Genomic DNA, 15,422 nt, shown 5'->3' with positions numbered 1-15,422 from the left:
TCAGTGAAAAAATAATATAGTAAGAATCAACAAAATAAAATCTTTATGTTTGCAGGCTGAAGTCAGCCATACAGCTCTATATTTTTATAATCTTATGGCATAAAAAGCTTACTTGCTGTGCATTAGAAAATTTAAAATTGTAGTTTCAGTTTTTAACCGCACAATGACAATAAAAACACAATATGTGGCAGAGGATAGGCTGTTTACGGAAACAAAAATCTCCACAGTGATATTTAGAGTATTGGTTATTTTTGTATAAGATATCCTTTTAACTGAAATTATTTAAACTCAAACTGTGAAGTTCACTGATCTGATGTAAAATAATGTCTTAGTGACAGGGTCTGAGCTATTGAGCTGTTTAAGCAAATTAATAGAAATGACTAGAGGACATTATTTTCCTTCTGACAAGATGCACCCGCACACGGCCAACTCGTTTTCCCTCCACTGTTCTTGCAGTCCTCCTTCCCTCCCATAGAATGTGTTTGCTTTTTCCTTTCTTGCTCCATCATTCAGGTTCTTTTCTTTTTCTCTCCTTCTTTTCCTCGTTGCCTTTTCTTGTCTTCTTTCTGCGGTAAGGCTCTGCTTACTTTCTTAACCTCTTTCTGGCTGTTTTCCTCTTTCACTTGGTTGCATTAAAACTCCTTTTGGCAAAATCTCTCCTTTAGTTTAGATGTATATCAGGGTCCTTGCATGAAATGCCTGGGAAATTAATTCCATGTACATTTTAGGAAATCTTGCTCACAGCTGTATTTTTCCATTAGAGATGGTTTCAAAGGCTACATAAAATAACCACAGCCAAATGAGGCCAAGTTTAAGTGAGAAAACATGTGTGGAGCATTAAGCCAAGTGACAGGAATGGGGTTGTATTTTCAGAGAAGCAGAGAAGTTCTGTAAATGCCTTTTAAATAAAACAAGAACATTTTTGAGCTTTATAAAGTCAGACTGCCAAAACAGTAAAATTTACAAAAATAAAATTTACACTTGGTTTGAAAGATAATTATAGCTCGACTTCTTAATTGACAGGTAAACAGGAACCACATATGTAAAAACAACTTGAAATATACCTGATAACAAAAGAGAAAGAGGGAAATTCAACTAACAACATTCCATCCATTTACTACCACTCTTTATTAGCTCTTTGATCAGAATGATTTTACTGAAGCTGTAGTCTGCAAAAAAAAAATCCTGCTGTTTGTCAAATTTCACTGATTACTTTCAAATTTCACCTTATTACTTTATGACATCTATGACTAACTCAAATACTTTGGACTGTGGCTTTTTTTTTTCACCTGACTTTTTAAAAGATTGCTAACATACAAAATTGTTACAAATAATACAAAATTAGTAGCAATAAATTATTTAAAAATTACCTAATCTGTAACAAATTTCCCAATACATAGATTGCCCTGAAATCTCTATGAGATTTGAAATTTGGGTAGGTCATGAAAAGTACATGAACTAGCAAACTCTTCTCCCTGCACTGTTGCATGGAGTGAAGAAGAAAAAAATACTAGCCTACATCTCTTAACAGCTTCCCACATTGCAGAAGACCTTTTATACCCATCTTTATTTGATGTAATTATTTTATATTTTTGAGGGTAATAACTGGGACTGTTCTCTGTGTTTAAATAGCTCAGAGAGAAAAAGAGGGAATTTCTGTAAGAAAACTGATAGAAGTTAGCAATTGCTATAATATTAAATGAGGAGTCATTTTGACTCCATGTAGATGAATGTTTACTTTAATTCTGCCTCACTAGTCAATTACAAAGGAATTGATGTGAAGTTATAACTATTTCCAAGAATCTCTACTAATTCCGGAAAAGTACTCTCTGGAAGAAGTAGTTGGGAAAGATATTAAATATAAAGTCTACATATTTATGACCATTTACCTTTCTCTAGCCTAGGAAGACCAAATATGAAATATGATGTTTGTTTAGAGAAATCTCTGCCCACTTGCCCCGCCTCCGACCTAATCAGTTTGAGTTGAAGCACTCAGTGAAAAGTACAAAGGAGCAGCACGCTCCTGGGAACCTGTCCAATAACTGATGCTTACGAGCTTCTTTCTGATTCTATTCTGAAATGTCTGAGGGGCTGAAGTGGTTTGGAACAGGTCTAAACAGAAAGAAAAGAAAAGTAAGTTCTTCATAGAATGACTCTGAAAGTCGTTGTCCAAGCCGGGACACTCTTGAGAGGGTGAGAGTGAAGGAGGCTGCCGAACTGCAGAGCGACACAATGAGGTGAAACTCACAGGCAAAGTTGGGAGAAATTAGAAAACAAAAAGGAAGTTTCTACAAAATAGCAGCACTAACATTAACATACATAAAATGTGTGCAGAACAAGTAGTGAGTAAAAGCTGTTGACTCCGTTGGGAAAAGACGCTCAATTTTGGGAGAAGACACTCAATTTAGATGTTTCTGTGTTTTTGTTCTTTTTTCTTTAATTTTATAATTATTTTATCAAAGTAATTTCATAATTATTTTATCAATTTTGGTATAAGATATTCAATTTAGATGTTTCTGCATTTTTGTTCTTTCATTTCTTTAACTTTATAATCATTTTATTAAAGTAATTATTTTATTTTAAAAAAATACTCTGACCTCTCCCTGCTTTCCCTAGCTTCCAGAAACTACCCCTTTAAACTCTTTTAGAGGTTAATACTTTTATATTCATACTTCTAAATAATAAGTGCAAACTAAGTTGCTTAGTTTGATAGTATCTTTTGCTTTTAATCAGGACAACAAAAGATTTTTTTGTCCTTTTCTATCTCTATATTCTCTATACAAGGTTTTTTATTGGATTTCATTCTTTTTGCGATTACAGTTGTCCCCCCTTTTGCCCACCTCCACCCAGCCCCACACTGCCTCAATCAACCCCCACACTGTTGCCCATGTCCATGGGTTATGCGTATATGTTGTTTGGCTAATTCCTTCCAGCTTCTTTTATCCAGTCCCCCACCCCCAACAACTGTCAGTCTGTCCCATATACCTATGTTTCTGTTCCTATTTTGTTCATTGGTTTATTTTGTCCATTAGATTCCACATATAAGTGAGATTTTGTGGTATCGTCTTTTACTGACTGGCTTATTTCACTTAGCATAATAGTTCCCAGGTCCATCCATGCTGTCTCAGAAGGTAAGACTTTCTTCTTTTTACTGCTGCAAAGTATTCCATTGTGTAAATGTACCTCAGTTATTTTATCCACTCACCTGCTGATGGGCACTTAGGCTGTTTCCAGATCTTGGCTGTTGTAACTAATACTGCTATGAGCATAGGTGTGCGTGTATTCTTTCAATTTATTGTTTCAGGATTCATAGGATATATTCCCAGAAGTGGAATTTCTGGGTCTGAAGGGAGCTCCATTTTCAATTTTTGAGGAATTCCCTACTGTTTTCCAGAGTGGCTGCTCCAGTCTGCATTCCCACCAACAGTGCGCTCTAGGGTCCCCTTTTCTCCACCTCCTCACCAGCACTTGTTGTTTGTTGATTTGTTTATGATGGTCATTCTGACAGGTGTGAGGTGATATCTCATTGTGGTTTTACTTTGCATCTCTGACGACTAATGACGTTGTACATTTTTTTCATATGTCTATATAGTTTTATCATAATTTTTTGTTAAATTAAAATTCTACTCAATTTTCTCTTACATACTTTATGTTTACTTTATATACTTATAAATAGAATTTTGGCTCAACCAGATTCAGGTTTGACTTTTTAAAAAGCAAGATTATCATAAGTAAGTCACCACCACCATGCGTCATTATGAATGTGCATAGACTCAAACATATATGATGCATTTCAATTATGTGCTAGAATGCCATGGGATGCAATCAAAAAATTTAAACAGTGAGCAACCTTCTGCTTTCTGAAAAATCATTTGTTCTCTATTATTTTTAATTGCAAGAAAAGAAGAAATATAGTAAATGTGGGGAAAACCTAAGTTGTAAAGAATGATCATTTGGATCCTGATTCAAACAAAAATATTGTAGAGAAAAAGGAAAAATGAAGAAATATACACACTAAATGGGCAGCTAATGATATTAGGAAATCATTGTTGATATCAGGGAATGGAATGATAGTAATGTGAATATTTTTTAAAGGACTGATAATTTTTAAAGAACTCATGATATTGAAGTTGAGTGAAAAGTATATATTTACTACACCATTCTTTCTAATTTTCTATATTTTTAACATCTTTATAATAAAGATTTAAAAATTACAATTCAATACTTTTCTTATTATGACTATATGAATATCATTTACCGTTGCACTAAGTAAAATATTTTTATTGTATTTTCTTACTTGAACATTTTGTTATTCTTGAAGTTAAAATTGCCTTATTTTTTTGTTTTCTTTGAACCTATAATTTTTTCACTCCATTCAGTAACTTTATAAATGTCTGAATACAATATTTCCACATAGTTAAACTTACTAGATACTCTATAAGTTCCTTTTTCTTTTTCTGGAAGAATCCATACTAGACCTTCATATTTTTATTACAATTTTTAATCCTTCTTCTCTAGGCCTAATTAACAGTTTTTATGCTGAGAATTCCCTAGGCAAAGGCCTCTTCTCTTGTACCCTGTATACCGCTTCTTTTTTTCCTTGCTTATTTTGGTGGAGCACATCCTTCAGAAGTTTTCTTAGAACAGTACATGAGACATTTTTTTTAAGATGGTACTTGTCTAAAAATGCCTTTATTCTAATTCCACTCTAGACTGATAGATTGGCTAAGTACACAATTCTAGATTGGCCATAATTTGCATTTATAATTAAAGCTATTGTTCTATCGTTTTGCAGCACCCAATTTGTAAAAAGTCTGAAATCATTCTTAATCTTTTGTATGTGGCTTGTTTATTTTCTTTAAACAAAGGTTTAGGATCTTTATGACTAGTGGTCTGGAAATTTATTAATACATTATTGTGTAATTAATGTAATATCTTCTCTCATCTTTCTAAGTATATTCATTTTACTTTCTTAAAAAAATTTTATGTTCCATATACTCTTAACTTCTTTTTACGAGTTCATATTTACTCACTTCAGTGTATCTTTCCTGTATCAGAATTTTTCCTCAAATAGCAGGTGATTGTTGGCTACTTATTTATTCTTAACAATGACATTCTGAAAAGCTAATTAAGAAATATGTCTGCATAAAAATAGCTTATTAACTATACTAACTGGTAGGTTTCCCTCTAGGCTAATCAAATGACCGACTGAATTTTCTGTTAGACAGTCCTAGATTTAAGAATCTGCAGACTTTTTCTTTCGGATAATTAAGCTTCTCAGAGAAGGATATCCATCTGTCACGCTGGGGCTTGGAAGTAGGAGGAGAAATAAAAGCCTGGTCGCCATCATTTTGGCAAGGAACGAAGTGGGGTATGATCTTTCTGCTCAATATGTTCACTTTCATTTTGCCCCCATTGTTAGTCCAGCATCTCACCCATACAAATAGTTTGCTATATTCTTTTGGTTTTACCTGGCTAGATTATTGATAATAGTCCACACAGTGCAATCAAAGGCAGGCACACTACTCACTAACTCATAATCATCCTATGTGGGTATTCAAATTGCAATTCAAATACACCTAGCAGAGAATAAATATTTTCCCCAGGTAAACTTGCAAACATAAATCTATTAAGTGATAGTAAATATTAAAAAGCTATAGAATTTAATGGCTCTGCGGCACATGCTTTATTATAAAATTCTAATTGAACAATGAATTTAAATGACATTCACCTCTCTAATGGATAAACAACAACATTTGGTGGATTTAGCTAATCTAAGGTATGTTTTCAGATTGATGTTAAATGATATTAAAATCAATAATAGCGGTATATGTACTTAAGTTATCCAAAATTTACTGCATACTAACATCACATAAAATTCATCATAGGTGTATTTAGGGCTCTCGATTACATAAACTATCCACAAAATATAGTTAATTGGGTACAAAGCAATTCTGCATTATTCTACCATATCAGTTGCCATTCTAGTGACCTCGGGCAGTGTTCTTTATGGCCATGCCAGCTGTGCGGCTGTATTGCTCTGATATAACGGAAATTTTGTTGAATGATTCACTCAACTCTAATATGAGAAGAAATCTAAGTAATAATTAAGAGTCAGAAGAACTTTTTGTGAATGCCATTTTCATGAATTTTAGTCTTTGAAAATGGAATTGTTTTATTTCACAATCAAAACATTTTTACTATAACAAGAGAAATTACCCTACTTTTTAATATTTAAAATCTTACATTTCTACTTTTTTTCTCACTTCTACTCGGCATTTCTAAAGGTAAAGGATTTTCTTCTCTTGTTTTCAAAAAATGAAATGGTTTTCACATAGTGACTTCTGTGCTTATATTTACAATATATCTTGTGAGATGTCGAAAATTCAACCCACTTGGAAAACCACATGCTGATTTCCTACTTTTTGCCAGGTACTGACATAATACTCTAACTGCTTTGGAGCATTGACAATATGGTATAAGTAAGAGACTGGAATCCAGAGTCAGAAGATCTGTATTCAATCCTAGGCTTTATCATTACAAGCTTCATAAACCCCCAAGTCACTAGAACACATCTTCTCTAAGAACTTTCTCTCTTTTAATAGTATTTTTCTTGAAATATTCCCTGTCTCAGCCAGGACAAATGTAGTTGGAAATGCAGAAATTCTCTAATTTAAATAAAGGTTTGTGTAGCTCTGTAGAGAAAATAGAAATCACTATAGGTATTTTTAACAGAAAGAGGTTTAATACAAGAATTACATGTCTCTAAAATTATTGTACAGATGAGGGAAGCTATAATGAGGAGACTGCCAGTACCACCATGAAGTGCAAGAACTTAAAAACATAGCTTGGATCTAGAGGTCAGAAATACCCCACTACCTCCTCAGCTGTCCCTCGACACTCATGAAGTTAGTGGCTAGCGAAACTCAGAGTGACCTCCACACCCCGCACCACATTGCTCTCTCGACACTCATGGTCCTAAACCTTATGAGCCAGGCAAACAACAGAAGGATGAAAGTATCCACCTCTTCCAAATCTACCAGCTTCCAAACTTACATCTGTGTATCTAGCTAGTATCCAGAACTAGCTGCAAAAGAGTCTAGAAAAATAGAATTTGGTTTTCCAGGCTCTGAAATTTGAGAAAGCACATCAAGGGAGGCAAGAAAGAAGCTGAGAGCTTATCAACCATATCTAGCCGGGAGAATGTGGAGAGAGGGTGGCTTATAAGGCTCCACATACCTTTGTGGCCTGTAAGGACAAGAAATGAAGATGCAGGTGAGCATATTTAAACGAGAACTGGAAAGGGAAAATGAGTGAGTGATTTTCGGATAACGATGTTTCCTAGAGCTGTGCATTTTTATCCTTGCTTTTTCTTGCTCTTCTCTACTTTCTCTCTCCATCTGCCTCCTTTTCCCTCTTCCCTCTCCCTCCTGTCCCCAACCTGCTTACACACCGTTCTATAACATAAACTAAACAATGGAGGAATGGGATATGAGGATAGAGGTGAATAGATGATGAATAAACAGATGAGTAAATAGACTTTGCCTCAATTTCCTCCTATCTAAGGTGAAAATGTTAATATCTACTCAGTTCTTTCAGGCTTGTTGTAAGGATCAAATAAGATAACCAAAAGAGCCCTGGCTGCTGTAGCTCAGTGGCTTGAGCGTGGGCCTGTGAAGCAGGGGGTCACCGGTTTGATTCCCAGTCAGGGCACATGCCTGGGTGGCGGGACCAGGTCCCCAGTAGAGGTGGGGTCCTCTCACATGAGAGGCAGCCACACATTGGTGTTTCTCTCCCGTCTTTCTCCTTCCCTTCCCCTCTCTCTAAAAAAATAAATACATCAATATTTTTTTAAAAAGGAAGATAATCAAAAGAAAGGATTATATAAATGTTAGCCTTTCTTTATGAGGCATGTGTCATTTTTATCATCAATTTTAAATGTTAAAGTAGGAACAAAACCCAAAAGTATTATTTAAAAGAGCATTTTTCTATGTGCTTTGCATGGTTTGCCTGGCTATATTATCTGACACAGGGTCTGCAGTTCTCAGTAAGTACTAATTGAATTGAGTCTTCATGTGCACTGGTGTGTTAGTAAATAGCCCAGATGCAGCCATCCAATGATAGTTTTATTATTGCTAATAACAATCCCCATTATTGCCTTTTGTGAAGTCATCTAATAATTGACTGAATTTCCAACTGCAAAATTCAAGAACCAATCCAAGTGTCACTCTATGGAACAGCTACCCTCTGACTAGTACATTCTGTTTATTCTCATAGGCTTTAATCTTTTCCAGAAATATTACTCTGGTACTTTCACAGGGCATTGAACAACAGAGAAGACAATTACAATCATGAAGTTCTATACTCCTATTGGCATGAAATAGCAATAGATTTTAGTATGAACATAGAAGTCATTGTAAGACTAAGTGGATACACTCCACAGCTTTAAGATTTCCTAGTTACCAAACAAAAAACAGAAGAGAAATAATATTTACTGGAGGACTATCTTGATCATTTTATATACATTATTGTATTAGTAACTTTTATTGAATAGCTACATCAAATAATTTAGACAGACTCTTTTTTTTTCTAGTTTTATAGGTAGCAAATGAGTAGTATGCACCAGAAAATATCCTTGGGACACAATGATAAAAAAAATAAAAGTGATCTCTGGCCTCAAGGAGCTTTTACTTCAGAGGAATTATGAATAAAAAACAAATAACAATATACTAAAAACATGATATTAGTGTGCTATGGAAAAACACAATAAGGATTCTAAATTCGGTCTCTGATAGTCAGGAAAGAGTTTCTAGAGGAAGTAATAGATAAGCCAGAACCCGAACAGGAGTATGTCGGAAGCACAGAGTGCAAGATATATAGTGGCAAAAGGTGAGACTTCTGCAGGATCTTGCCTGACATACTAAGGCATTTTGACTTAATACAAAGAGGAATGGGAGGCTTTAAGTAGAGAGGGGATGTAATTAACTTTACACCATGGAAAGTCCAGTCTTGCTGTGTAAGAAAATGGAGCGAAGGCCTGCAAGTTTGCATGGAACACTTGGAGAAAGTCTTAGTAACAAAAGTGAAGAGAGATGGTGGCCTGTACTATGGTGGAGCTAATTCGGACTGAAAGAAAAAAAAAACATTTTAAATGTTTAAATGAGAAAAAACCTGTGATTCGACAGAGGGGTGAGGATGAAGGAATGAATGATGCCTTTGTTTCTGGCTGGAATCAGAACACTGGAAGGATGAAAACATCATTCACTAAAATTGAGAAACAGGGAAGAGAAACAGAATCCTGGAAGATATGACAGAGGTTTTGAGCATTTAGAGAGTGAAGGGCTGAAAAGCCTCCAGGTACAGATACCCAGTCATATTCAATTCAATTCTATAAGTAGGTCTGAGGACTTCAGGCGGCTCTCTGAGAGGGGGAACATGGAAGCTGGAAAAGCAGGAGAAGATGCTTGGAGAGAAGATGTAGGGTGCCCCTGAGGAACATCCATGTCTGAGGACACCCAACTCTGAGAAACCGGTGAAGGAGAGAAGCTTTTGAAGGAGGAGAAAAAACAAGCAGGAGAATATGGTCGTGAAGCCATTGTAAAGGAGTGTCTCAAGGAGTGAGTTACAAAATAATTGCAGGGATGTAAAGTGCAGCAGAGAGACTAGAGTCGATAACACTGTAATCACTGTGTGTGGTGCCAGGTGGGTACTGGAAATGTTGGGAGAAGCACTGTGAAGTATATGATTAGCTAACCGCTATGCAAGGAGTGACTAATTGTGGTAAATGCCACTAAAAGAGTAAGTTCAATAAGCATTGGAAGGGGTCGGTTGCGTTCCCTGGGGTGCTGTAAGGTACAGAGGCAATATTTCAAAGAGTTGGAAAATGTGTGAGGAAAGGAGGGCAGTGATTACAGATAGACCTCTCAGGAAGTTTGACTGTACAGAGAGTAGAATACTGTAGAATGGCAGTTACAGGGAACATTAGATTGACAAAATCTCTTCCTACTTTTTTTGTCAAGATGAGAGAGACCTGAGTCATTTTAAATGTTGAAAGGGAGGAAAAACAAAGCAGAAATGGAAAGGTGAAAAGTATAAGACACAGAAGGTACTCAACTGAAAGAGGGAGGAGAGGAACCAGAGCTAGGTAAGGCTGTATGGACCTCAGATCCATTCAGTCATTGATTCAATGAATAGTTATTGAATATCTTCTCAGTTCTAAAGATACAGATGTAAATGGAGATAGAGTAGGAGGGAGTAACTGAGCCAGTTTTGTGGAGGAAAGGGAGAAACAAACTGAAAGTAAACATGATAAGAAGTTAAGTTGTTATTAAATGACAGTGCATTTATTGTTTGAGAGGCATTAAATTTAATGGCATTTTTAGATTAATCTCCTTTATTGTGCTTTTTTGTAAGCTTTCTCAAAAATCATTTCTGTGTCTTGATCACCCTCCATGCCTATTGAATCTGAGGTCAGCTTGTTAGTCCTGACGCAGTTAATCAACCCAAAAAGTGTTTCACTCCGTGGTTTTATGCAAAGCGACTCAGATAAAAAAAACGGGAAAGGTGTTACACAAGGCGGGACCGTTACTCACCTGGATTTGTTTCTTAAATCTCCACAAGGATGTGGCCAAAAGAGCTCCTTGCAAATCACGAATATTATCAGAATAGGAATAGTTACAAAGCCAGAAAAGCATAATAATGGGGAACAGGCCACCCCATCTGCACCTAATGTAGTTCAATATTTTTTCATTCAACTGAATCAAATTACCATAAAAGTTATGAAATTATCAGTTGACGCCACAGAGATCAAAACCAAAACAAAAAAGAGTGCACTTGTACAAAGAAGGAAACCACACAAGCTTTCTGTGCTGACGATGAAAGACTGAGGCAGAGGAAAAGAATGGTTCGCCTCCTCTTCACCATTCGCTGTTTCCGTCTGGACCCCCAAGGAATCAGACTGACAGTTTCGCAAAAGGATCTGACTCAACTGCTCCTTTCAAAAACACTTCAAAGGATGGTGATGAGGGATACCAAAGGGATAAAGGGTTTCTTTCAGGGCTGTGTTAATTTCTATTAGATGGAAGAACAAACATTCCAGTTGACAAGATAAGGCGATTTTCAGTCCTTCTGACTCGGTGACGAATGCCACAGAAAGACCCAGTCAGGAGGAGGCCGCGAGAAACGCCTGATCAGTTCTGCACCCGCTTGCTTACGAAGTAAGTCTCTTAGGTCACTCTGACTGCAACGCGTGCTCTGACAGCTAGACCCAGGAAAAAGTCCACCCAAGTGAGGGCTGGGGAGGGCAGCCAGGGTGAGAGCAGGCGGCTGATGACCTCTCTGTGGAGGCAGGAAACAGACACAGACAGAGGCACAGGACAACCAAAGACTTCTTGTCACGGTCAGCTCCCTGGAATCTAGGTAGACGATGCACTGGGTTTGAAGTTTGAATTCTTGGACGTGGATTCCAACATGACCCCTGTGAGGCTAGTCGTGAGACTAACAGCAAGTAACTTAATTTCTGTGTCAAATCGGAGGCAATATCTCAAGAGTAAATCACAGAGTTGGTAACTGCCCTAAATGAGATAATATACCTTCAGGCACTTTGTAAACTCTAAAATGTGACACAAGTTGGAAAATTTTGTAGTTGTATTTGTAACAATTGAACATGCAATAACACATTAGAACTTTAAAAGCCCATAGGAAAGAAAGGCAGTAGTGAAAATGTCACCAAACTACCTGAATGGTAACAAGCATGAACTCAGATAAGCTGAGTGAAAATCATACCGGTAGAAAATATTGGTAGCAATCCAGAAGCTGAGGCTGTGGTATGTTTTAAAGATCAAGTAGAATGGGGCAGAAAAGAAAAAGATGGGGAAGCACGTCTTTGGCATTTTCTCATCGTGACTCCGTCGGCAAGGCACCTTGAGAAAGAACCCAACACAAACTGCTGAGGTCCATGCCGACACTGAGGCCCGCCCGGTGGAAACGATAAGTTGCTTCCTTCCTGTTCTTTCCACCGTATTTAGTTCAACTAAATCCTTTATGCCTCTTGCATTAATAGTGGCGCCAAAAATGTTTAATTGCATTCATAACCTTTACAGGTTATACAAATTAACACCACACCCCTGAGATCAGCAAACATTCACATTTTAATGGACATCTCGTGTTGGCAAAGATGTGAGGACATTGGCAACTCTGTATATTTCTAGAAAGTGTGGAAGTGGCATGGCTTCAGTGCGTGACAATTTGTCTTTGTCTGTATGAAGTACAAGGCCATCGACCAAACAATCCCACTGTTGTGAATTTATCCGAGATTTTATTCGTCTGAGATGATGAACAGCACATGCACAAAGCTCTTCTTTTTTTTAAAGATTTTATTTATTTATTTTTAGAGAGTGGGGAGGGAAAGGAGAAAGAGAGGGAAAGAAACATCAGTGTGTGGTTGCCTCTCGCATGCACCCTCCTGGGAACTGGCCTGCAACCCAGGCATGTGCCCTGACTGGGAATCGAACTGGCAACCCTTTCGTTCTCAGGGCTGTGCTCAGTCCACTGAGCTACACCAGCCAGGACACAAAGCTCTTCTTTGTAGTATGAAAAAAATGGGGAAAAAATTAAATGTTTGTCTCTAGGACACTGGTAAAATGAATTATGACACATCAACATAATGAAAACTTTGCAGCTCTATAATTAGGAAGATATTTGGTATTGATATAGAAAGATCCCCAAATTTATTATAAAGTGAAATTTTTAAAGCAGTGCGCAAAATAACCTACCATTGGTGGAAAGAGGGGGGGTGCAAAATATACATTCATATTTATATTTGTGTATATGCTAAAATCTTCAGAAGGATACACAAGAAATTAATAACACTACTCACTGATTAAACAGTGTTTGTTTAATGGACAATAGTATAAGGCATATTTTTTGTTTTTATACTTTTGGATTTTAAAACATACAAATGTATCATGACTTCAAAAAATAAATTAATTAGTTATTTCAGGGCCCTGGCTGGTGTAGCTCAGTGGATTGAGTGCGGGCCTGCGAACCAGAGGATCGCAGTTCTATTCCCAGTCAGGGCACATGCCTGGGTTGCAGGCTGGTTCCCTGCAGGCCAGTTCCCAGCAGAGGGTGCATGAAAGGCAACCATACATTGATGTTTCTCTCCCTCTCTCCTTTCCCTCTAAAGATAAATAAATAAATAAAATATTTTAAAAAATTAATTAGTTATTTCAAATAGATTATTTACTTGAAAATTCATTTTCCCCACCAGATCGTGAACTCCGCCTGACTTGTCTCCAAGTCTCATTACCCAGCCAAGCACACAGCACACAGTTCCTGTTCAACAAATGCCTGTACATAAACACTGAACACTAAAATGCTACAGATCGAACTCTCCTGAAGGAAGAGTAAGCCCCCTGCTTCAGTTTCCAAGTGCAGTTTTTACGCAATGAGACCCAGTAGCATTCCGTGAAAAGGACTCGGAGGAACTAGCAGAAAAGTGATGTAGAAGATAAGAAAATAGATTTCAGTACAAACTCTTAGTTCTAATTGTCATTTATTTTCTAATTTTTCCCAAGCTTGCCCGCCAGCATTGGAGTGGGTGAAATGAGGAAGTAACCTTCAAAATGCTACTTTGAAAAGAGAGACAGGGAGAGAGAGAGACGAAAGTTTCCGTCAGAAACAGCTGCTTCTGCCTCTCCAGGATCCAGGTGACGGGGAGTTGGTGTGGCTTCTGTGAAACTATTTTGTTTAGTGGACTCTGTATTTGAAATGGTGGTGGATGTTAATTTTTTACTTCATGGTTTTTTAAAAGTGTTTGTTAGATTTTGTTTTCTGTATGATTCTTCCTTCTGGGTTCGAAGAAATCAGCTCACGTGAGCTCATTTTAAGAATGGCATACAGGTCAGATCATGTGGTTCGGAGCAGTGGTTTTCAGTCTTGACTGTACAGTGTGATCCCCAGGGAGCCATCAAAATAATACAGATGTCTGGGTCCCACCCGCAAACAGTCTGAATTTGTTGGTTTATGGACTGGCCTAGGCACCAGGATTTTAAAATCTCACTCAATAAACTCAATATGCAATACGGAGTAATCACAGTGAATTAATACTATACCAAAGAGGAAAGCAATTCCCAGAAGACTACCTACAGCCTAATTCCCTTTTTTATAATTTTCCAAATGAAATAAAGCAAACTAATATATTGTTTAGAGACAAACGTACCATGAAACCACGAGAAGGAGGAAGCTATGAGAAAGGGAATGATAAGGACAAAATTCAAGTTGGCAGCTACGTGCAGGGAAGGAGGAAGGGGCGGAGCAAGGGGAAGCGTATAGGTAGATGGAAGGCTTTGTTAACACTCTAGTTCTTGGTCAGGATAGCAGGTTTGTGGGTGTTGGTCATGTATTTTATTTTTATTTTTTAACAGGAGAGAACACACAAATATTTAATAACTTGTATACATGGGAGAGACCAAGGAAAACTAACTCTCATCATATCTTTAATTAAGGACATTCAAAACTAGACATATGAATAAGAAAGGTAAGAGCAAAATGTCTTTGCAATGGAATCATTTAGGCAGGGTTTATTTTTTCAAAATATGATGTGTATATTTGTGAGCTTTTACTTTGTGTGTGTATTTACTCTAGATTTAAACAAAGATTTATATTGGTGGTAGAGTTAATGTACCAATAACTTTTGTTTCCAATAACACACTTCCTGAGACTAAAATTATGACTTAGTTTATAATAAATATTTTTAACTTTGCAATCTGTAAAATCACTTTGATAATTAATAAGTGTCATGAAAAACAACTTCCTGCAAGACCTTTGAATTTTGGCATTTTCTGGAAAGTCTGACAAACTGAGTGAATTTTTCACGAGCAACTGTATGAATGAAATATGTCTCTCCCCACACACTTCTTCCTGATCTTATTCCTTTGTCTGTGTACCTTCTCTAACAGAAACAAAATAAAACTAATAACCACTCATCCTTGGATAGAACTTTACAGATTATAAAAAGAGCTTAATTTTATTTCACATTTACCTTAACAACCTTGAAAAGTATAGAGGGCAAAGATTAGCTCAAAACAAGCCTAGAGATGGTTCGTACTGTAGAACTAACACATTGGTTCTCAAGTGTGGCATGTACACCACTCATTGAACACAAGACAAATTTCAAAGAATGCACACATTTTTAATATTAATGATTTTGCACCAAATTTTAACATTTGTGTATTGCTTTTAATTTGCACAAATCTGCATCTTCTATTGATGGCAAATAATTCTGTTTTTCACTTACAGTAGTAGCATAATGTTGCCTTTTAAAATAAACGTATTTTAATAAAAATGAATTTATTTAAAGAAAACTCTTAAGTAGGTAATAGTAAGACATTTAGACTAGACAAAGGTTATAAAGATGCTAT

This window comes from Artibeus jamaicensis, unplaced genomic scaffold, assembly GCF_021234435.1.
Source record: "Artibeus jamaicensis isolate MK-2021 breed Jamaican fruit bat unplaced genomic scaffold, CSHL_Jam_final contig_233, whole genome shotgun sequence".
NCBI lineage: Eukaryota > Metazoa > Chordata > Mammalia > Chiroptera > Phyllostomidae > Artibeus > Artibeus jamaicensis.
This window is presented reverse-complemented; position numbering follows the sequence as displayed.